The following is a 25,609-nucleotide window of genomic DNA, read 5'->3' as shown; positions in this document are numbered from 1 at the left end:
GAATGGTCTTAGGCAAGTCACTTTGTCACCATGGTCCTCAGTTTCCTCATCTGTAAAACAAGAGTTGGACTAGGGCAATGGTCATAACCCTTTTTGTGTCCCGGACTCCTTTGGCGGACTGGTGAACTCTCCTCAGAATATTATTTATTAATAATTACATTATTTTGTATATTGTTAATAATGTTTTATTTTATGTATAAATTTTTACTTATTTATATTTAATGTACACGTTTTTGTATTGAATGTATATTTACTGTATTAAAATACATAGAATTGCAAAGGAAACAATTTATACTGAAATACAGTTATCAAAACTTTCAAAAAGTTGCACAGCCCCCAGTCCAAGAACTCCTGCTAACTAAAGAGATAATCTCTCGCAGGGGTCCTCAAACTTTTTAAATAGGGGGCCAGTTCACTGTCCCTCAGACTGTTGGAGGGCAGGTCTATAGTAAAAACAAAACTTTGTTTTGTGGGCCTTTAAATAAAGAAACTTCATAGCCCTGGGTGAGGGGGATAATCGTCCTTATCTGCTGCATCTGGCCCACTGGCTGTAGTTTAAGGACCCAAGTCCCACCCTGATCCCTACTTTAAAGATTGAGACAGAGAGGAAGAAAAAGACATTTAGAAAGAGAAGGGACCTTCCCATGTGCACAGTAGAAGTATCTGGATTTTAGGTGAAGCTAAAGGGATTTATATGTAGCAACCTGGCTTAATCATCTTTCCAGAACCAGTGTTTCTAGCCTGTAGGGATCTTTTTGAATCCTGACTCAGCTAAGTACAGTATTCAAAAACAGGCTAAGATCTCATTTATCCAGCACTCTGTGGAATGGGTTCCAGCAGTGTTTGAGAGATTGAACTCAATGACTTTTAACTCTAATATTCTATGATTTTATACCAAGCTGACCACAAGCTTTTAATTAATTTGGCTACAAAGACAGATTGTCAACTGAAGCTGACAGATTAATGTCCACTATCCTGAAATGCTTAGTTGTTTGATTTTTAAAGTCTCCAGGTCCTAAGGGATTTAATGCCCAGGATCACACCACTGGGCTGCCCCTTTAAAATGCTATAGGATTTTAAAAGATCAACCACAATAAAATACATAATATCCACATGAAATCCTAATTTGAGTCCCTTGCTTACCAAACTACAAAAGTTAAAACTTGACTTGGTAAGCAGAGACTAAGAGTCTCAAGTAAATAATAATTAATAACTGTTCATATATATAGTGCTTTCTAATTAGAAAGCATTTTCATATTCATGACCTCATTTGATATTCACAAGGGCCTAAACCCTGTTAGGTAGATGGTGTAAATACGACGATTATTACCATTTTCAAGTGAGGATACTGGGGCTTATAAAAGTAAAATAAATTATCTAAAATTGAAAAACTAGTAAATGGTTTGAGACTCAAGATCTCATTTTCATCACATAATGTCAGAATTGGAGTGAACATCATGGATTTTCTACTTCAGGGGACCTTAAGCAGGGGTCTGTGACCCCTTTTTCCCCTTTAGCCATTTTAGTATAATTTTTGTAATACTATGTAATTTGGATTTGACTTGAATAGACTAATATCAACTCATTTAAGCCAGGAAAAAATGGAGGGAAATAATCTCTCCAATCTCCAGCTTGAAGATAGTCTCAGAGCCCTGAAAATACTTCCAAATTGCCACCTCCATCCACTGAAGTGATGTCAATTTAATTTCAAAAAACAATTAGTAAGTTCCTACTAGGCACAGGACACTGCTGGATGCCCAGAATACAAAGACAAAAATGAAAGAATATCTGCCCTCAAAGAGCTTACATTCTGTCAGGGGAAATAATATGTATATTTATTTAGTATATATTCTATTTATACAGAAAATATTCACATACAACACATACATATCATCTTCTCTCCATTCCACTCCCCCAAATTATAAATTCCTTTAAAACAGTTTCATTTTCATCTTCATATACCAAAAGCCTAGCACAGTGCCTGGCACATAATAGGTATCTTAGAAATGCTTGTTGTTTGGTATACACATTACATACATATAAGCATATAAAAATATAGCAAATAATTCAAGGTTCAAGAGGAAAGGAGCTTTTACAAGGTAGAGAAGATCAGGGATCAGGGAAGGAAGATCATCTTTTTTTATTATTTATAGCTTTTTATTTATAAGTTATGTGCATGGGTAATTTTACAACATTGACAATTGCCAAACCTTTTTTTTCCAATTTTTCCCCTCCTTCCCCCCATCCCCTCCCCTAGATGGCAGGTTGACCAATACATGTTAAATATGTTAAAGTATAAATTAAATACAATGTAAGTATACATGTCCAAACCGTTATTTTCTGTACAAAAAGAATCGTACTTTGAAATAGTGTAAAATTAGCCTGTGAAGGAAATCAAAAATGCAGGTGGACAAAAATATGGGGATTGAGAATTCTATGTAATGGTTCATAGTCATCTCCCAGAGTACTTTCACTGGGTGTAGCTGGTTCAGTTCATTACTGCTCTGGAAGGTCTTCTTTAGGAAAAGGATTCTCACTTTCCAGAAAGAATAGTGGTGTTTCCTGCCCATGGATGGTCTATCTTTCATTGCATCAGGAAAGAGCAGTCTTAACATTTCTGATATTCTAAACATGAGTGATGAATATAACTGTGGGTGATGATAAAACCAATCTCATTGGAATGAAGAAGAAAACTAGAATAGCCTAGTATTATTTACACTATACCACAATTCACGGGAAAACACAATAATAACCATAATTTATAAATCACCTTGAGTTTTGCAAAGCATTTGACATGTTATCTAATTTTTTTTTCCTTGCAAGAACCCTGTGAGGAAGATGCCATTGTTATTCCTGTTATTGTAGAAAGCCTTCCAGTCTCTCAAATTCAAAAGATAGATGACCTGGATTCCCCACTCTCTCTCCATCCCCATATCCACTATGTTGTTGCCAAGGCCTGTCCATTTCACCTTTGTAGCATCCCTCTAATTCGCCTCCTTCTCTCACCTGGCACTGACAGCACTCTGCTGTAGGATCTCGTCATTCTACACCTGGACTATTATTGTAATAGCCTGCTAGTGTGCTCACCAGGACAAGGAAACTCACCATCTTCCAAGGTGGTCCATTGCCTTTTTGGGCCACTCCACTTGTTAAAAGGGTTTTCCTTGCCTCCAGGTCTGTGCCAGTAAAAGCTTAACAATGCTCTCTAGGGGGAAAAAAAAAAAAAAAGTAAACACCACACTTTTAAGTTTAATCAGCATCATTAACATTTTCTACCTCCTGGGGAAAATTTTGCCAAGGGCATTTTCTGCCATTACTGCCTCAAGACTTTCCCCACTCCAATCTATTCTCCATTCATCCAATAAAATGATTTTCCTAAAATACAGGTCAGACTATGTCACCTCACACACACACACTCACCCACACAAACTCCAGTGGCACCTTCTTACCTCCAAAGTCAAATTCAAATGCTCTGTTTGGCATTCAGAGAACTTCATAACACAGCCTTCTCCTACTTTTCCAGTCTTTTTACATTTTACTTCCTGATAGACACTCTTCAAACCAATGGCCCAAGTTTCCTGGCTGTTTGGTGAACAAGACAATCTGAATCTAGCTAGCCATCCCCCATTTCTGGAACACTTTTCTTCCTCTGCTCCAACTATTGACCTCTCTAGATTCCTTTGAATTCTCAACTAAAATCCCTACAGGAAGCCTTTTCCAACCCATCTTAATTCTGGTGCTTTCCCCTCTGCTAATTATTTCCTATTTACTCTACAATATTGCTTGCTTTGCATGCATTTGTTTACATTTCTCTCCCATTATATTGTACGTTCCTTGAAGGCAGGGACTGTCTTTTGCCTCTCCTTGTAACACCAGATCTTAGCAGTGTCTGACACATTGTAGGCACTTAATAAATACTGACTGATTATTTGATTATAGGAAACTGAGGTTAATATTTAAGCGATTTGCCGCAGATGACAAAGAGAATATTCAACAAAGTCAATACGTCCTTTCTCCTAAATTATTTATATTTATGTTGGGAGTGCCACTCAATGGTGTGGTGTAGAAAGTACTAAATTTAAGAGGCTAAAGATCATAGATTTACAGATAGAAGAAACCTGAAATATCATCTAGCCAAAACCCTCACATTTTACCAAGAAACTGAAGCTCAAAACTAACTGTTAAGCACTTGCTTAAAGTATCCAGGTAGTAAATGACAAAGACAGGATTCAAACTCAAGTCATCTGAGACCAAAGTTAGGTTCTTTACTGTTTTGAACTATTCTGGGCCAAAAAAGCTGAGTTAGAATTCCAGTTTTGCTGTCAACTAGATTCTAAATGTGGTGCTATTTCACTTTCCTTCTCAGTTTCCTTATTTATAAAATAAGTTCCCTTCCAGCCCTGACATGCAAAGTATATTAAATGTTTTCCTTTCCTTTCCTTTTTTCCTTTCCTTCTTTCTTCCCTCCTCTTTTCCTTCTTTCCTTCCTTCCTTTTCTTCCTCCTTCCCTCTTCTCTCCCTTCTTTCCTTTCTTTCCTTCCTTTTTTCTCTAGCTTTTCTTTCTTTTGTCTTCTCTTCTTTTTCTTTTTTCTTGCTTCTTTTCTTTCTTTCCTTCCTTCCATTTTTTTCTGTCTTTCTTATTTATCTTCTTTCTCTCTCTTCTCTTTCTTTTTTTCTTTCTCTTCTTCCTTCCTTCTTGTTAAAGTGGTAGAATGGGAAAAGGTGATTTTTGTTCTTGTTGTTTTTAACTGTAAACTATTGGCACAGTGGATAGAATACCAGGCCTGAAGTCAGGAAGACTCATTTAACCCTGTTTGCCTCCGTTTCCTCATCTTTAAAATGACATGGACAAGGAAATGACAAACTACTCCATTATCTTTGCCAAGAAAACCTCAAATGAGCTTACAAAAAGTCAGACATGACTGAAATGGACTGAAAAATAATATTTATATTGTACTTTGCAATTTGCAAAGCACTTTGCATGTTATTTCATTTGATTCTCACCATAACTCTGAGGTTTTACAGAGGAAGAAACTGAGACTGATAGAGGTTATGATTAGCCCAGGATCACACACAGGCAAGATTTGATCTTGGGTCTTCTTCACTCCAAGACCATCCATCTAGCCAGCTAGCTGCCTCCATGGTAAGTATGCAGCATGGCTCAAATTTAAGTTTAGGTCTTCTGATTCCAAATCTGACATTCTTTGCACTATATCAGTTCCTTCCAGCTCTAATATTTAGGGATACTAAAATAAAGAGAAGAGTTAAATGGGCTTCTCCAAAAGACACTAAGATACTAATTGAGAGAATTATGAAACATTGTTCCTATGTCCTATCCTTAACACGCTTGAGTTACCTTGTAGTTTCAAGGTAAAAAGCTGATGGTTATTTAAAGGATTTGAGATAGCTAGCATCTGCTGCTGTCCTTCCTAGAAGGAAAGAGCTGGGCAATATAAGATAAACACATGGGTAAAAGAGTATCTATTGTAATGAGCAAAAATTACATCCTTATCCTTTCCCTATAATGAGGATGCTACCCAAGTCATAATGAGGAAGATGCAGCATACCCTCTGCATGCAAAGGAAGCACAGTGACTCATGATACAAGAAGCAAAGTCTTACTGAATCATATGAGAGTTCAAAGTCAGAAATTGTTAGTTAAGCAGCTAATATAATATGAACTGCTATAAATATGATATACGTGTTTTTCTTATTTAATCTTCATAATGATTCTATGAAGTAGGTATCCAATGACTTGTCCATGGTTACACAGCTGATACATGAGGAAGGCAAGGTTTAAGCATAAGGCTCTCCTGTTTCCAGGCTCAGATCTCTTTCCACTCTATCATGGAGCCTTATCCATTCTATGTAAGTGGTAAAGATACAAAGTAAAAAATTAATTAATCCTTGTCCTCCAGAAATTTACAATAAGGAAGGAAGGAAGTAAAGAAAGAAGGAAGGAAGGAAGGAAGAAAAGAAGTAAGGAAAGGATGGCGGGAGGGAGGAAAGGAAAGAGGGAGGGAGGAAGAAAGGAAGGAAGGAAGGATAGAAGGAAGAAAGGAAAGAAAGCTTTGGTAAAGCCTTATAGATACACACTCCCTTTCAGAATAATCTTATTAAATGCATAAAATAAAATTACAAAGGAAGCCATTTATATCAAAATTAAAATAAATCTTTTTTCCCATCTAAATCTATCTGAAATCTATCTAGAGATGTTTACGGATCTAAAACCCCTTAGGTAGAAGGGTAATGAAAGCAAAGGAAAAATATAGACAAAGTGTGCTGGGAAAATTTGAAGATGAAGATGATATTTCAGTTAGAAGTGGGTTGGGAGGGAGGGTGGTGTAAGGAAAAACTTCATGAAGGAAATCTTACCTGAGCTGATCCTTGAAGGAAGAGCAAGTTTTAAGTGGCAGAGGTGAGATAAGTGTGTTCCAAGCAAAGGGAATTGCTCTCAGAGATCAGTTAACAGCCAAGAATCTGGTACAACTAGAATATAAAGGACATTAGGGAGAATAAGTTGAAGTAAAGCTGGAAAAGTAAATGAGAGCCAGATTGTGGAAGTGTTTAAAATTCATAAGGAATTTTAATTTTTATCCTATAGGCAATAGGGAGCCAGAGAAGTGTTTTGAGCAATGAAGCAAAAGCTCTGCCTTCAGGGAGCCTTCAGTCTGAAGAGCAAAAACAGCTCAAAAAGCCACCATCCTTAGGGAACCCCCAAACTAGCTCCCCTCATTCTAGTACACTATCAATACAATATGTCATATTGGTTTATCACTGGTCTCTAGCATTAATAGTCATCATTAGCATAATGCCTTGCCCCATTACTTTCTAGTGATTGAGTTAATCTGTCATTCATTGTCAACCAACTATCACATCTTGCGACTTATGGGAAAACCAGGTTTATTACAGGAGAAATAAACATGCATGTGAACCCGAAGGGTTCATAGTCCTTATGGAAGTTTGCATATTTATGACATTACAACAAAAGAAGGAGGAGAAAACAGGAAGTGGCTGGCATGGAGAAGAAAGGTTCAATAAAGTGGGAAAAGGAGAAAATCCTTCCCAAAAAGGAGTAGCAAGGAGATGGCAAAAGCTACATTCTTATCCCTTGGAAAGACTATAAGATAGGAGAGTTGGCTTATCTGCAAAAGACCCCAGCTACACAAGCATTTTCTCAATCTGGCACAGACTGGTTGGTGTCTGTTTTGCCTCCCAAGGATACCCAGAAGATCCAACTTTGGGTGCAAACAACAAATGTTATCAGCTGCGTATGAGAGAGGGGGCATTCATTCTTGAACATTCTGGGCTTCTTGGGTGCTCCAGGTCCAATGTCTCTGGAAGATAATAACAATTCAAAAAGACAAGGTCAGGGGACACCTTAACAGCCCTAATACCCTCAACAAATACTTACTAAACACTTAATATATGCCAGGTACTATGTTAAATGCTAAGGATTAATGCATAAAGATGAAAATGCTTTGAAGTCATAGAATTTAAGTTTGAATTCTAATTCTGATGCCAGTATTATATTAGGTAAGTCACTTTATCCTTAGAGTCCTGGGCTTCATCACCCACACTGGACTATATAACCTTCCATTTTTAAATCAAAACTGTGAGCAAAGGAAACTTGGAGACTGGGTGAAAGATGGATTGAAGAACAGAAAGTCTAGGGACAGGAAGACCAGTTGAGCAACTATTACAATTGTACAGATAAAAGGAGATAGCATTTTGAATTAGGGCCATAGACGTTTAAGTAGAGAAAAGGGAATGGATTGCTTAGATATAGCACTCCATCTGCCCACTCTAAGCATTTTTCACTGAATCCCTGCTGCCTGGATTTCTCTCTATCCTCATCTCTTCCTCCTGATTTCACTGACTTCCTTCAACTTTCAACTGAAAATCTACCATCTATAGATAGGAGGAGAGAAGAGATCAGGAAAACACAGAGACAAGAGCTCTGGTTTCTTCATTTGTAATTGGAAACAATGATTGAATCATTTACCTTGATGGGTTCTTATGAGAATCAAATGAGATCATTTATGAGAATAACCAGGAAAAAAAATGATCAATGGTGTTGAATGTTGCAGGGAAACCAAAAAAGATAAGTATTGAAAAAAGACCCTTCAATTTGGCAATTAAGAAATAAATGACATTTTATAGAAAGCAGGAATGATTATGTGAGAAATCAAATTACAAAAGATTTTAGAAAAGGAAATGAAGGCACATAAGCATACTTAAATTTCTCAAGGAGTTTGGCCATAAAGGGGAAGACAGATATAAAATCATAACTGATAAGGATCATAGAATCAAATAAGATTTTGTTTTGTTTTAAGAGGGGAAAGATGTGAGTATGTTTGGAGGTAGCTAAGAATTAGCCAATTATTTCATTCTGCATAGCAAAGCTAGGAGATAGGAACTATGAATATTATTATTCCCATTTCAAAGGTGGTAAAATTCAAAAGCTTATGGCTAGGGCTGCATAGAAAGTGGCTGTGTTCTCTTAGATATCTCATGGTAATGTAATTACAGCTTAGACTGGAAGTTATGCCTGGAGACTGAGTTTAAAACCACTGGATGAAAGGATTGGCCAGTACCATTTTTAGTCCAAGCTGACAGGAAGCACTTGTGAGACCCAGAGAAAATAAGTGAGCAATTACTCACCTAATAAGTATCAGAATATAATTTGAATTCAGTTTTCTTTCACTCTAGAGACAATGCTTTTTTCCATTATGCCTTATGATTATAATGTACTATATAATGCTAACTTTTATTATTAGTTGTTATAGTACTAGCATTGTAATAATAATATTACAACAACAACAAAAAAGCAAAAAGTATGAATTACATAGTCAAAGGCTGTCATCCTAGTGAAGGATGGTGTCCTTCTGAACTGGATGGTGTTGTGTGTTTCACAACCAGCCAGTTGTGTGTTTCATCTGGGCTCATGGCTACTGCTAAGGTCTACATCCAACTGCTTTTGAGATCTCCTATCAGCCACCTTACCAGAAGATTCAGAGATAGTGAGTTAAGGCTGAAGGCCACAAAGCTAGTAAGTAGCTATTAGAGCTAGAATTGTAGTAGCCCCTTCTGGAATGTGTGGTCACATACTCCATTTGTAGGAATCAGCCACCACAACCATAAAGATTGGGGTTGACCTTTAAAGACTAGAGAATAATATAAATATAAAGAATACATCAATTAATAATAAGCTAATGATACTCAATGAGGATTATAAATTAATCATAATAACTAAAAAGAATAGAAGTGAATAAAGAGTTGAAAATATTGTCCCATTAAATAATCTTACCCAAAGATTGTCAGTTAATATTAAGCTGAATGGAGACTTCTAATCATATAAAGCAGGATTCTGACATATAAGGCATAGATCCTCTATGATTCAACATTTTTACCAACAATATAGTTGGTGACATAGATGTCGTGTTTATACTAATAAATTAGACGATGAAATGTTGCATGTTGGAATCAGCATACCAGAAACTCTTAGTAGATCCCAGAAGCTTTTAGTAAATCATAAAAGATTTTAGTATGGTGAAGGGAATAAAAGATGAAGTGCAGCAGTAGCATAATAGATAAAAGCTTGGCATTAAAAAATCTGAATTCAAATCCAGTCTCCAATACCTATTCATTGTATGATTATAAGCAATTTAATTAACCTTTCAGCAAACCAGGGAAATTTTCTAAAAATATAAGTTACACATGTATTGGTCTACCTGTCATCTGGGGGAGGTGGTGGGGGGGGAGGGGAAAAATTGGAGCAAAAGGTTTTGGGACTGTCAATGCTGAAAAATTACCCATGCATATATTTTGTAAATAAAAAGCTATAATAAAAAATGTTAATTAAAAAATAAAATAAAATAAAATAACTGTAGACAAAAAATAAAAGTATGTTACAGAAAAATAACTAATCTTCATTGAAAGAGGAAGTTTCTATGTTGAAAATTCTTAATATTGACAAAATTACAGAACCAGCCTCTTTAATCCTTCTCTTCCCCAAAAGAAAGTGTTACATCCAGATCTAAAAACTCAGTGGCAAAAGAACAAATTGGAGAAAGCCCAGACAACATCAATTTTCAGTGGAAAAGATTCTACCAAAAAAAAAAAAAAAGATTGATGTAGAATATATAAAAATCCAAATGATCCCAATGTGAGCTAAAGAAGGTACTTTCAATTACTGAAAAAAAAAAAATTGTTTTGAATTGCCTTTTTCCTTCCTGGGGCAATTGAGGTTAAGTGACTTGCCCAGGGTCACACAGTTAGGAAGTGTTCAATGTCTGGGGTCAAATTTGAACCCAGGCCCTCCCGACTTCAGGGCTGGTGCTCTATCCACTGCACCACCTAGCTGCCCATGAACTGGCTTTTAATAAAATTATGCACACTAACAAAAAAAAAAAATCCTATCACTTACTACCAGGGCAAAACTAAAACTAGGAATTTCAGTTTTATTTGGAGGAAGACTCCGAAAGCCTGGAACATCCCGAGGCTAGTTCTGGGGAAACCAGAGCACACTCTTATCTTGGGATTCTTCTGTGGCATGAGTCTCTAAGTCCAGCAGCATGATGGAAGCTCTTTGCTTGAGGCAGATTTATTCATACCAGAGTGGCACTGGGGAAAGCCAGGTTAGTAACAAGGACAAGACCTTGGGTATAGATGTAGGGAAGAAATAACTTAGGGCACAAAGCAGGCTCACTGACCAGAATTTACCCTAAAGCACTTCTCCCTCCACCCTCACTCCCCATCCCCCAGATGTCAATGCCCTAAAACCAAACTTTGGTCACCCTTTTCCAAGTTGTAATTATGAATGAGTGAAGTTAAGCAAGTCACTTCCCCTTTATCAGCCAAGTTTCCTTCCTTGTAAGAGGAGAAGGTTGAACTAGATAAACCCTCCAGTCTCTGCTAATTCTAACATTCTGGGACTGACTGATCCTCTGATAAGACCTGGGGGGCGGGTTCATTATAAACACAATATGAACTAACCATATAACCAAAAAAAGCTAACAATGTTATTTTACATTCATGATGGTACAGAATCCAGAAAAAGAGGCCATCGTGGTACAAATGAAAAGGATACAAATGAAAGTCAGGCTAGGGGTCCTCAAACTTTTTAAACAAGGGGCCAGTTCACTGTCCCTCAGACTGTTGGAGGGCCGGATTATAGTAAAAACAAAAACTTTGTTTTTTTAAAGAAACTTCATAGCCCTGGGTGAGGGAGATAATCGTCCTCAGCTGCCGCATCTGGCCCGGGCCGTAGTTTGAGGACCCCTGGCTCAGCTCTAAAGGCAGAAGAGCTGAGTTCCAACTCTTATCTCAGATAGGAAATCCATTTCCTTGAACCTCAGTTTCCTTAGCTGTAAAAGGAGAAGGTTGGACCAGTTGGGCTATGTGCTCCTTTCCACCTCTTAATGATCCTATGTTTATTCCCACTGAGGCAAACAGAAATGACTTAATTTGTTAGTAAGTGTCTGAGGCTGGTATTGAACTTAGGTTTTCCTGACTCCAGGCTTAGCATTTCATCTACTGCACTACCTAACTGCCTAGAGCCCAAAGTAGGAACTCCTGATCTAAAGGAAAGCTGGTTAGGATAGGGAGGGAACTGACACAAAATTATGTCATACAAGGAATGGCTGAAAGAATTGGACATCCAAACTAGGAACAGAAGAAACCCAACCAAAGTTAAAGAATGAAGTCTTTTCTGTTATGAAAGATGTATATCCCCCCTTTACAAAATATAAACCTCTTCTTTGATGCTCCTATTGACTTTGTTCTAGTGTTGATGTAGTCTTTTTGATGGGGTGCAGCGTCAGATACTTACAGACACTATGATCATAGACAAGTCATTTAATCCGGTTTGCCTCAGTTTCCTCATTGGTAAAATGAACTGGCGAACAAACCTTTCCAGTATCTTTGCCAAGAAAATTCCAAATGGAATCATAGAGTCAGACACAACTAAAAATAACAGAATTACCCCTGCCCTGGATATTCCTTGGCTTATTGGTGCCACAATGAAGATGCTTCATTTATTCAAATTGCCAAGTCTACACTCTTGGATTAGGTATTTAAAAGGGGGAGATAGAGAGAGAATACAAAAGTTGAGGGGTGGGGAAGGGCTGAAAAGGAGACACTTTGACCTAGGCTCAGTTTCCTAGAAGAAAAGCCCCAACATTCTTAAGGTCTGCTCCCCAGTTATATACTTCCCTCACTCCTCCATCTCTCTCTCTTTCAGGCATCCACGTAGCCTCCAGAAATGCATTCTGAATAAGAATAGCCAGAAGCTACAGAAACACAATCTAGCCAAAGCAGTGGAGCAGAGGAAGTTATTTGGGAAGGGCACAAATTCTAGGACCAAGTTCCCTGAACATTGAGAAGTTCCTAGATAATGCTGATAACTGGACCAAGAGGATGAGTTCTGGAACCAAGCAAAAGATGAAGCCAAAGATCAGTAAGGGATGGAAGCAATCTGTATCTTTCCCTCGTCTAGTCCAGTGAGTTATAAAGCCTGGAAGGTCTAGGGGAAAGGATTTTGATTCTAGCAACACCTCCTTCTTCCTCCTGGGGGGAAAATCAGCCCCAGGAAACTGAATAGGACTCTAGGTGAGAGGTAGCGCTTACCAGAGCAAGAAGTTACACGAGTCTTTAAGCACCTCCAAGGACTTTGTCATTCCAGAGACTCTTAACCAGAATAGTAAGATAAATTGGGGGACTCACCAAAAAGAGAAAAATCTACTCTATCAACCCCAAGAGCTTTCCCCTAGCAAGGAATAGACTACAGTCAGAATGGAAGCAGTCTCAAAATAAGTCTGGAACATTATACAGGTTCCTGAGGAGAAAGTAGAGGCTCACAGAGAAGGAAGGAGAATCATTGGGTTTTGATGGACTCAAATACAAGTCCTTTGAGTTTCATATTTTTGTTAAATACAATCTAACCTATGTCTGCTGCAATGGTTTATGAGGGAGCTACAGATTCTTTTGAGTTTACTTTAGAGACCTAAATTAGAATTATATTTTGCTGTTCCTAGGGGAAATCCTGGATGGGACCATAAGCATAAGAGTATAGTGACTATACTCTTATATATACAATCACTAAGTCCACAAGAACAAACCAGGTCCATGAAAACCTCAGAGATTTTGGATTTGGGGACAAGGATTCCATGGGGTATTTAGCTTAGGGAATGAAAGACTTAGGGAAAGGATGTGATAGCCATCTTCAAATATCAGAAAGTTTTTCTTGAGGAAAAAAAGTAATAGATAGTCTTTATTTTTGCCAGAGGCAAAGCTGATACTAATAGGTAAAATTACAAGAAACCAAACTTTATTTAGTTTATCTAGAAATTAAGAAGACAGGTTTTACAAATTAGGGCAGATATTTTTGGACATGGCAAATATACGGATTTGTTTTGCTTGATTAGATTTATTTGTCAGGAGGATTCTGTCTTTTCCTTTGTATTTTCGGAGAATATTTGGACAGGGGAAAGGGAAAACTATAGTGTTGCCAAAATAAAAATAAAAGAAACTTATTGAAGCATATTTCAAAATACCCAGAAGGGAACAGAAGGAAGTTCGGAGGGAAACGCAGACAAGCAGGACAATTCTGAAAGTAACATGTTGAATTTATTATATTGTTTAGATGAGAAAAAGCAAACTATACACAGTAGGGATTTACAATTTTATATATGCTCTGTTCTATTTTATATATAGAAATGTTCTCTGTCTCTGTTTCTGTCTCTATGTGTATATTTGCTAAATTCAGAATAAAAACTATCATTTAAAAGAAAGTTCGTAAGTTCTACCATTCATTAGCTGTAGATGCATGAATAAGCCATCTCTTAATATTCCTCAGCCTTGATTTTCTCACTTGAAGAATGGAAATAACAATATTTGCATTCCCTATCTACAAGGTTATGGTTAGAAATATTTTATAAGCTGTAGAGTGAAATGGTGTGAGTGTGTATGTGTATGTGTCTGTGCTCAGTGCTATAATCACTATAAAAAGATAGCATGATATGGTAGATATGTCAGTGGATAGAGCTCTGGGCTTAGAATCAGAAAGATTCTTCTTGAATTCAAATCTGACCTCAGAAACATACTGGCTATATAAGCCTGGGCAACACCCTGTTTGCCTTTGTTTCCTCATCTGTTAAAACAAAAAAAAAAAAAAGAGCAGAAGAAGGAAATGGAAAACCACTCCAATAGCTCTGCCAAGAAAACCCCAAATAGGGTCATGAAATACCTCAACAATGACAAAAGTATAGTGTGGTAAAATTAGTCTACGAGGCAACCCCTACATCAGATAATACCAGCTTTATGACCATAGATAACACACAATCTCTTGATGTCTCCTGAGCAACTTTCCAGAGTATAAATTCTATCTAATCTATACTATTTATATGTCTCAATAGACAATATATATACATATATATATATACACACACATTATCTAGTTAAATAACATACAAGTGAGGGAAATGCAAATTAAACCAACTCTGGGGCTCCATTTCACACCCAAAAGATTGACAAAGCTAACTCAAAAAAAGAGGAAAATGATAAATATTAGAAGAGTAATGGAGAAAATAAAATGGGCACATGATTGCACTATTGGTGGAGTGACAAATAGATCTAGTCATCCTGAAGAGTAGTTTGGCACTATACCCCCCAAAAGCTACTAAAATGTGCATATCTTTTTTTAAATTATAACTTTTTATTGACAGAACCCATGCCTGGGTAATTTTTTACAGCATTATCCCCTGCACTCACTTCTGTTCCGACTTTTTCCCTCCCTCCCTCAACCCCCTCCCCCAGATGGCAAGCAGTCCTATACATGTTAAATATATCAATGTACATATCTTTTGATGTAATATTACTACTACTAGATCTAATGAGAAAAGGACTATATAACCAAAAATATTTTAAACTATTTTTGTATTATCAAAACTAAGGGGATACTAATCACTTGGGGAATAGGTGCACAAAATATTTTATATGAGTATAGTGGATTACTGAGTGTGATGAGATTGAGAAGAACAATTCACATGTGAAGAACTCATAAAGGCTTTCTCCTTTGGCAAAAAGCAGGTTTGTTTATAAGAAGAGGTTACTGACAAAATGCAGAGGTTAAATAGACACCAGGAGTGTTAAATATAAAATAGATTTGAGAGAGCTTATAGTTAGTTAAGAAGGAAAGTGGTTTTCATAATTAACAATGGAAAAGACAAGTTCCCTAGTGGAACTTACAATCAACCAGGAGAAAAGTAATACACCATGAAGTGAGAGTATGCTGGCAGACTAAACCCATAAAGGAGTTTAACCACCCTAAAAGTGTTATTAGCTACAAGAAGGAAAAAGAAATCATGAGGCATGGAGGAGGGGACAGGAAGAAAGATACCACAAGGCAGAACCCTGTGGCAGGTAACTCAAAAGGGATTCAGCAAAAATGGCATAGGCCATAAACATATTTATAGGACAATTTAACCTGGGAGTTTGACATAATTTGGCTTTCTGATTGGAAACAGTAAAAAGGGGGTACACAAGAAGTCCATAGGGGTAGGACTGTAAGGTTGAGCTGATCCCCATCAGCCTCCTTCTTTGCTTATCTCTGGGAGTCATCTTATCAATACTTCAGGCTTTCTCTTCCAACCCCATTTAGTGACTTAGGACCTCATTAAGTGGCTGGATACCCAGAGGATAACATGTGAGACTGCAATCAGGAAGACTCATCTTTCATCAAGACTTCATCTTGATAGAAGGGAAGCAACAAACTGGGAAAACATCTTCACAGTTAAAGGTTCTGATAAAGGCCTCATTTCCAAAATATATAGAGAAATGACTCAAATTTATAAGAAATCAAGCCATTCTCCAATTGATAAATGGTCAAAGGATATGAACAGACAATTTTCAGAGGATGAGATTGAAACTATTACCACTCATATGAAACTGTTCCAAATCATTATTGATCAGAGAAATGCAAATTAAGACAACTCTGAGATACCACTACACACCTGTCAGATTGGCTAAGATGACAGGAAAAAATAATGATGAATGTTGGAGGGGATGCAGGAAAACTGGGACACTGGTGCATTGTTGGTGGAGTTGTGAACGAATCCAACCATTCTGGAGAGCAATCTGGAATTATTCCCAAAGAGTTATCAAACTGTGCATACCCTTTGATCCAGCAGTGTTTCTATTGGGCTTATACCCCAAAGAGATACTAAAGAAGGGAAAGGGACCTCTATGTGCCAAAATGTTTGTGGCAGCCCTGTTTGTAGTGGCTAGAAACTGGAAAATGAAAGGATGTCCATCAATTGGAGAATGGCTGCGTCAATTGTGGTATATGAATGTTATGGAATATTATTGTTCTGTAAGGAATGACCAGCAGGATGAATACAGAGAGGCTTGGAGAGACTTACATGGACTGATGCTGAGTGAAATGAGCAGAACCAGGAGATCATTATACACTTCAACAACGATATTGTATGAGGATGTATTCTGATGGAAGTGGATTTCTTTGACAGAGAGACCTAACTCAGTTTCAATTGATAAATGACAGACAGAAGCAGCTACACCCAAAGAGAGAACACTGGGAAACGAATGTGAACTATCTGCATTTTTGTTTTTCTTCCCGGGTTATTTATACCTTCTGAATCCAATTTTCCCTGTGCAACAAGAGAACTGTTCGGTTCTGCAAACATAAATTGTATCTAGGATATACTGCAACATATCCAACATATAAAGGACTGCTTGCCATCTAGGGGAGGGGGTGGAGAGAGGGAGGGGAAAAATCAGAACAGAAATGAGTGCAAGGGATAATGTTGTAAAAAAAATTACCCTGGCATGTATTCTGTCAATATAAAATAATTATTAAATAAAATAAAAAAAAAAGACTTCATCTTGATTGCCTCAGTTTCCTTATCTGTAAAATGAACTGGAGAAGAAAAATGGCAAACCACTCCTGTATCTTTGTCAAGAAAATCTCAAATGGGAATCCAAAAGAGTGGGACAGGAATGAACAAAATGTTCACATAAAAACACAGTGATTTTTAAAAATCCAAAACTCTATTCATTAGTCACCCTACCATCTAAATACCTTAATTTGGTATTCAAGGCCCTTGATAATCTGTCCTCAAACAACCTTTCCAAGCTTATCTCTTTTGGCTCCCAAAGCTTCTGCTCCAGTTAGACTGAACTCATGATACTTTTATTCATACACTTCTCCCTGCAAGATCCTCTACTCCCCTGTGCTTTTCTAAATCCTGACCAATTTTTAAAGCCCAGGTCAAGTTTCTACCTCTTGCCTGATACTCCAGACCAGCTCTCCTACAGTATGTATTGCTTTCAACACTTACCGTTTGCTGCCTTAGCTATACGGTTATCCCTTCCCTATCTTGGGGTTGGAGCATGGTGAGAAATGGAAAATTCACCTAAGTTTTTTTGGTCCTCCCTTCATACTAGAGAAAAAGTCTGAAATTGTATTAAAAGATAAAATATGTTGATGTTTTATAATACTACACATATATTTTATGCATTTCTGAGTTTCTAAACTTCTGTGTCATCTGTTAACCTTCCACGAAACTCCCCCAAAATTCCAATTTAATTTTTTTTTTTTTTTTAGTTTTAACAGAGAAAGACTTATGTTGGGATACAGCAAGAACAAAGATATAAAACATTTCTTCTCGACTACCCAGGAAAGATGGGAAGGGGAGAGGAATTCTTTCCATAGACATCTAATTTCTTGTGCTGACTCTTGATATATTGAAAACTGTGATGGGCAAAGTTGCAATGGAGCTATTTTCCTCTGAAGCTCTAACAATGAAATTTTAGATTCTCAGGATCATGAAACCTTAAAGTTAAAAGAGACTAGTGGTCATCTAATCCACTGAACAGAATTCAACTGAGTTCAAATCTGGCCATAGACACTTACTAACTGAGTCATCCCAGGTCATATTTTGCATTTTGCAACTGTGGAAACAGATCGCAAAATTGCTCAAAGTCATACAGCTTTGACACAATTGGAGGAAATGGTTGCTTAAATCTAGATCTGAGAATCTAGTTATTTATTCTAATGAAGATTAAATTCAAATAGAAACAATGGAATTCTCTGCAGGCTGCAGATTGGTGTAGAAAACCACAAATTCACATTATCTATGTTGTATTGTATTTTTATTAGTTGTGCTAAATATTTTCCAATTAAATTTAATCTAGTTTAGGCCTTGCTGCAGAGTAAGTAGATGCTGGCTGAGTTTGACATTTCTGTGTCCTCTAACTTAACTTTGCATCTGCAGAAACTAATTCCAGAAATGGATTTGCCTCAAGTTATATAAGCTAATAAATAAAAGAGCTGGGACTCAACCCCACACATTCTAGCTTCAAGTCCAATGCTTAAAGAAAAAGCTTAGGGGATAGTAGTAGTGGGCAGTAGATAATAAAAGGATTCATAGATGTTTAAAGGGCTATCCTGAGGAAAGAGAAATTAGACTTTTCAGATAAGGCAGAAATCAAAGAAATAAGTAGTAAATACAAGATCCAATGTGGACTTGCTATTAAGAAAACATTTCTTTTTGTATGATCTTGGAATTCTTTGCTACTCTTCTATCATCTTTAGAAAGTCTACAACATTCTCTTTTTATTGATTAATTTTAGTTCATTTTTTTTCATACCACAATACTTGCTCAGGGGACTCTGGCTTCTCTTTGAGATTGAACTCATTCTTCTTTGCCTTTATGATACTCTCTGTTGGCTTCTCTGCTGGTGAGCTTGGTTTTTATTTCACCTTTCTTTCTTGAACTTTTTTCTTTTACTGTAGTTACTTAACAGTACCTCTGATTTTTTCTTTCACTCTTGGTCCCATCCTCTTCCACTGCTGAACTAATGCCTGAGATCACCAGCTGGGTTTTTAGTCCCCCTTTCCCTCCTTCTAAGGAGTCCTTTCCTTCCCCTAGGGCACTGCAAGGGTCTCTACACTGCCCCATCTTATGCCCAGACTCCTTCCTCCAGACTCTTTTAATTTCTTCCATTAGGGTGGGCAGAATCAATGTCTGTCACTTCTGGTGACAGAGGAGGTTCAGACTAAGTGATTGCCATCATGGAGGATGGGAAGGAGTGACTAGGGAGGCCCACAGCTAAACTCTGGAGTCACAAGTTTGAGAACCTGCTTATTTCACTCTACCCATAAAATGGGATTTGGGATGAGAAGGAAAGGGAAATGCTGAATGGGAGTTCTAGGTATTTAAATTCTCCATTGTAATTCCATGATTGTTTTTTTAACCTCGAGGTGTTTTTGTCTTTTTAACTATTGGATTTGATGAGATCTAGATTTGGGATACCTAAATGAAATTAGAGTTCAATTGAGGTCTAGTGGCAGGTTTGGGATACAGGGAGTCAAACGGAGCTCCCCTGCAACTCCATTGGATTCGGTGCAAGGATACTGTGGTAAATGGGCATGAAGCCCCAGTAAAGGCATTTATTGGCCCCAGAGCTAGATTGATCAAAGAGATTTATTATTGGGTTTGGAAGTAAGGAGATGGGTGAAGATAGAGATAAGGAGGGCACCAGACAGAGGGTCCAGGGGACAGAAAGTCCTGACATGGCTAGCATATTTGGGACCTCTTCAAAGAGGAGGTCCCAGCGTGGCCCTTTTATAATGGGAGATTTAGCTAGAGGGACTTTTATGTCTAACCCTGAGTTGGCTTAGATCCGGGTAGGGCTGGGACAAGTCCGGATCTTCTATTGGAATACAAAGGGACCAGGATTTGTGAGTCAAAGGGTAATTACATTAACTGGGGAGGGGGGGGGGGGGGGGAGGGGGGGAGGAGGGGAGGAGGGGATCATAAAAAAAGGAATTTTTCCCACATCAGATTCAGTTATAATTATTCTGAATCTAGTATCTAATTTTCTGTCATCCTGGTCAGATTTGTCATGGAGATGGGTATATTTTGCCAAAGCAACTTTAATGTAGAGTTATGCCTCTTTTTGAGATTTTTTTGTTTTTTCTTTATCTCCAAATACCTGTCACACAACTATATATATTAAGGTCCTTTTCATAGATGCGTGTATATGTGTGTGTGTGTGTATATGTGTGTATAAAAATGCTATTGAGTTGAATTAATTGTACCCTATAGAGTTTGATTGGGGGGGGGGGGGCGGGTTTCAGTATCTTGGATAAAATGTTTCTTCCACAGGATCATAAGATATTGGAAGGGATTTTAGAGACCATCAAATCCAATTTCTTCACTTTTACAAATAAATAAACTGAGACACAGAAAGCTTAGGGGACTTATCCAGTATCACAGAATTAGTATTTGTCTGAGACAGGATTTGAACTCAATTCTATCTAAGTCTAAGATGCTGTGACTTCTGGCTATTCAGACAGAGGCTGATTGAACTTGATATCTCTATACTTTAGTTTATTCATCTGCAAAGTGTGTGGGAGTAGAAGGAGTAGCTTTAGGGAATCCCTGAGGTTTCTTCCATCCCTAAATTCCATAATCCTCCTTTATACCTGTCCCTGATGCTGACAAAGGGAAGATTTGTAAACCGGCCTTGGATTTAGATTGGAAAGAGAGGTGATAGTCCCAGTAACTATATATCTATAGTACTGTATCCAATTCTGGCCACTATGTTTCAGGAAAGGCATTGACATGATAGAGCATGTCCATAAAGGGGTGACCAGAGTGAGGAAGTTTATTTAAGATTTATTCCATGTTATTAAAAATTTAGTTGAAAGAACTATAGATAGTCAGCATGAAAAGGAGAGACAATTTGGGGAAGACATAATCACTGTCTTTTTTTAAAGTTTTTTATTTTTAAAATATATGCACAGGTAATTTTTTCAACATTGATCCTTGTATATCCTTGTGTTTCAGATTTTCCCCTCTTTCCCCCACCCCCTCCCCTAGATGACAAGCAATCCAATATATGTTATACATGTGAAAATATATGTTAAATCCAATATGTGTAAACATTTATACAATTCTCATGTTGCACAAGAAAAATCAGATCAAAAAGGAAAGAAAATAAAATGCAAGCAAACAATAACAGAAAGAGTGAGAATGTTATGTTGTGATCCACACTCAGTTCCCAGTCCTCTCTCTGGGTGTAGATGGCTCTCTTCATCACTGAACAATTGGAATTGGCTCCAATTATCTCACTGTTGGAAAGAGTCATGTCCATCAGAATTGATCATTATATAGTCTTGCTGTTGCTGTGTATAATGATCTCCTGGTTTTGCTCATTTCACTCAGCATCAGTTCCTGTAAGTCTCTCCAGAGACTTTCTGAAATCTTCCTGCTGCTCGTTTCTTATAGAACAATAATATTCCTTAACATTCATATACCACAATTTACCCAACTATTCTCCATTTGATGGGCATCTACTCAGTTTCCAGCTTCTAGCCACTACAAACAGGGCTGCCACAAACATTTTGGCACATACAGGTCCCTTTCCTTTCTTTAGTATCTCTTTGGGGTATAAGCCCAGTAGTAGCACTGCTGGATCAAAGGATATGCACAGTTTGATAACTTTTTGAGCATAGTTCCAAATCACTCTCCAGAATAGCTGGATCTGTTCACAATTCCACCAATAATGTATCAGTGTCCCTGTTTTCCCACATCCCCTCCAACATTCATCATTATCTTTTCCTGTCATCTTAGCCAATCTGAGAGGTGGATCACTGTCTTTCAAAAGCTTGAAGAATTATTACATGAAAGGGAGATAAACAATAGCCTAGTACCTGGTTCTGAGAGATAAAATCTTTTCTAAAATCAGAGTCAGAAGACTTAGAATCCTATGCAATGATAGAAAAGTTCCTAAGGGATCTAATCTCACAGGCTTTCAGTTTTCTGTTCTGTAAAATGGAAGTGGGGTGGCGAATAGAATAAATAAGTCCCTTCTCACTCTAAGTCTATGATCCAATAATCAATCACCTTACCTATTACAAAAACCTTCTAAGAATTAACTACCAAAGTGGGATGTACTTTCCTAGAAGAAAGAAAGAAAGAAAGAAAGAAAGAAAGAAAGAAAGAAAGAAAGAAAGAAAGAAAGAAAGAAAGAAAGAAAGAAAGAAAGAGGAAGGAAAGAAGGAAGGAAGAAAAAGAAACATTAGATATTATCTTGCAAAGGCTGGACGACCACAAGTTCTTCCAATACTGAAAGCCTGTGTTCTATTCTTTCCACCACCCTCCATTTATTACCATGGATATATCGGTGTGCATCCCCCAAACAGATTGTTGTTGCTGTTTGTCCTTATTCACAAAGAGGACCAATGATATCACAAGTGTGATGTCTTGGTTTGTGCATAAATTGAATTTGAGTAAGGCTATGCTGTGCAAATCATCAGGTTCGCCTCATTCTCTCCTCCAGAGTCTGGTAGCAAGATACAGGTCAGGATGACAATGGCTATTTAAGGAAGGAACTGTGCAACCCAGAGTGCCTGGCACAGGATACATAACAAATAATCAATGAGTATCTGATTATTGATTAAATCCCCATTCCAGCATGCATGAGCAGACCAAGACTGCAGGCAATTGTTCCCCAGGGAAGCCTGTAGCTGGCCAGCCCCAATCCTCCCACAGTCAAATCAGTCAGATACTGATAGCTCCAGAAAACTTAACATGGACTTGGACACCTGCAGCTCTTGCTCTGTCCTGAGGGGAAATGGAAATAACTGAATGCCATTCTGGATTTAATAACCCTTGTGGCATTAAGTTATTTGGAAGCCCCAAGAGGGCCAGTACAACTGAACAGCAGTCCCATTGTCCAGATCTAAGAGAACACTAAGCAGCAAAGTGTCAGGCTCCATGAGCTTGGAGTGGCAAAAAGCCAGAGTGGGTGTAAGTTAGAATTCTCTCACAAGTTACTGGCCCTGCTCTCAAAGCCTCCTGCTATCCCTGGGAAAAGAAGGAGCTGGTGGCAATTGCTGACTGCTGCCCTCCATTGCATCATCAGCCAGTCATCTCTAAACATGGTCAAATGGGCTTGGGCTTCTTCCATTCTACCTAATCCTGGATAATCTTTTCGAAACAAAAAGAAAAAGAAAGATGGCTCTCATTACTTCAGAGTGCATCTCTCTCTCTCCCTTGGTGAGAAAGAAGACAGAGCCAAAAGCCTGGGTGGAGCAGACCAGGACAGAGTCAAAGACAGATGAAAATGATGGTGGTGATCAGGGTAGAACAGGGAGGACTTTGTCCAGGGGACAGGGATCGAGAGATCTTTGATTACACTTGCAATCATTAATATAGTACTTGATGTATAATAAGTACATAATAACTGCTTTTTTAAAAATTGGTTGAGAAAGGAGGAAAGAAGGGAGGAAGGAAGGAAAGAAGGAAAGAAGAAGGAAGAAAAAGAAACATTAGATATTATCTTGCAAAGGCTGGATGACCACAAGTTCTTCCAATACTGAAAGCCTGTGTTCTATTCTTTCCACCACTCTCCATTTATTACCATGGATATATCGGTGTGCATCCCCCAAACAGATTGTTGTTGCTGTTTGTCCTTATTCACAAAGAGGACCAATGATATCACAAGTGTGATGTCTTGGTTTGTGCATAAATTGAATTTGAGTAAGGCTATGCTATGCAAATCATCAGGTTCCCCTCATTCTCTCCTCCAGAGTCTGGTAGCAAGATACAGGTCAGGATGATAATGGCTATTTAAGGAAGGAACTGTGCAACCCAGAGTGCCTGGCACAGGATACATAACAAATAATCAATGAGTATCTGATTATTGATTAAATCCCCATTCCAGCATGCATGAGCAGACCAAGACTGCAGGCAATTGTTCCCCAGGGAAGCCTGTAGCTGGCCAGCCCCAATCCTCCCACAGTCAAATCAGTCAGATACTGATAGCTCCAGAAAACTTAACATGGACTTGGACGCCTGCAGCTCTTGCTCTGTCCTGAGGGGAAATGGAAATAACTGAATGCCATTCTGGATTTAATAACCCTTGTGGCATTCAGTTATTTGGAAGCCCCAAGAGGGCCAGTACAACTGAACAGCAGTCCCATTGTCCAGATCTAAGAGAACACTAAGCAGCAAAGTGTCAGGCTCCATGAGCTTGGAGTGGCAAAAAGCCAGAGTGGGTGTAAGTTAGAATTCTCTCACAAGTTACTGGCCCTGTTCTCAAAGCCTCCTGCTATCCCTGGGAAAAGAAGGAGCTGGTGGCAATTGCTGACTGCTGCCCTCCATTGCATCATCAGCCAGTCGTCTCTAAACATGGTCAAATGGGCTTGGGCTTCTTCCATTCTACCTAATCCTGGATAATCTTTTCGAAACAAAAAGAAAAAGAAAGATGGCTCTCCTTACTTCAGAGTGCATCTCTCTCTCTCCCTTGGTGAGAAAGAAGACAGAGCCAAAAGCTTGGGTGGAGCAGACCAGGACAGAGTCAAAGACAGATGAAAATGATGGTGGTGATCAGGGTAGAACAGGGAGGACTTTGTCCAGGGGACAGGGATCGAGAGATCTTTGATTACACTTGCAATCATTAATATAGTACTTGATATATAATAAGTACATAATAACTGCTTTTTTTAAAATTGGTTGAGAAAGGAGGAAAGAAGGGAGGAAGGAAGGAAAGAAGGAAAGAAGAAAAAAGAAAGAAAAGAAAGAAAGGAAGGAAGGAAGGAAGGAAGAGAAGGAGGGAGGGAGGAAGGAAGGAAGGAAGGAAGGAAGGAAAAAAAAGGAAGGAAGGAAGAAGGAAAGAAAAGAAAAGAAAATTTAGTTCTGACTCAATCACGACTGGAACTCAGATGGAGAGATAAGGAGAAGTATAGGGACAGTCAAAGAGAAAGAAAGGGGAAAGAGAAAGACAGTGATAGACCAAGAAAGAGAAACAGAGAGACAAAGAAAAAGAGTTGAAGACACAGAAAGACAAAAGGAGAAATGGAGAGAGCTGTCTATTAAATGTCTATAATGTACCAAGTACCGAGGACCAGGTTGTTGTTGTAAAAACCAGTATTCCAGGAGACAGCTAGGTGGAGCAGTGGGTGGAACACCTCCTGAAGTCAGGAGGACCTGAGTTCAAATGTACCCTCAGACACTTTACACTTCCTGGCTGTGTGATCCTGAGCAAGTCACTTAACCCCAGTTGCTTCAGAAAAAAACAAAAACCAGTATGCCAGCTGGGAATACAGACATAAAAAGGGGGTTTACATTCTATATTTTGACCTATTTTATAGGTCAAAATATTGGAAAAATACAAAGCTATCTGAATTTAAAAAACACAAAAAGGGAGGGTAAGGCAGAAAATTTAATGAAACAGAAAATCCATTGCACAGTATTTCTTAAAGTTTGACTTAGATCCAATCAGATTGGTGTGAATTAATCCAAAACAGGACTCCCAAAATATCAGAATTGGGAAAGACTTCAGAGATCATCATCTGGGGCAGCCTTCCTTATTTATTTTGGGTCCAGCCCAAAGAAGTCCTTGTCCAACACCACGCAGCAAATTAATAGTAACCCTGAGTTTAGAACCCACTTCTGCCTTCTTCTCTCTGTATTCTTTCCATGTCTTCACACTGTGTCCATTTCATATAATGAAGATTCCCTCCCTAGGGCTATGAAAGATTCTGGAACCCACAGATCAGGTCTAAGGAGAAAAAGGAG

The 25,609-nt window shown here is 38.1% G+C and overlaps 1 long non-coding RNA gene across 1 annotated transcript; it reads right to left on the bottom strand.

Moving 5' to 3' along the window:
• Positions 1-2,185: 2,185 nt before the first annotated feature.
• Positions 2,186-7,331, bottom strand: LOC127564058 (uncharacterized). The gene is made up of 3 exons (XR_007954186.1): positions 6,375-7,331; positions 3,106-3,205; positions 2,186-2,648 (listed from the first exon to the last, which is right to left on the bottom strand). It is a non-coding gene; the product is annotated as an uncharacterized LOC127564058 (long non-coding RNA).
• Positions 7,332-25,609: the final 18,278 nt, after the last annotated feature.

Source organism: Antechinus flavipes, chromosome 1 (assembly GCF_016432865.1).
Source record: "Antechinus flavipes isolate AdamAnt ecotype Samford, QLD, Australia chromosome 1, AdamAnt_v2, whole genome shotgun sequence".
NCBI classification, from domain to species: Eukaryota; Metazoa; Chordata; class Mammalia; order Dasyuromorphia; family Dasyuridae; genus Antechinus; species Antechinus flavipes.
This window is presented reverse-complemented; position numbering and strand designations above follow the sequence as displayed.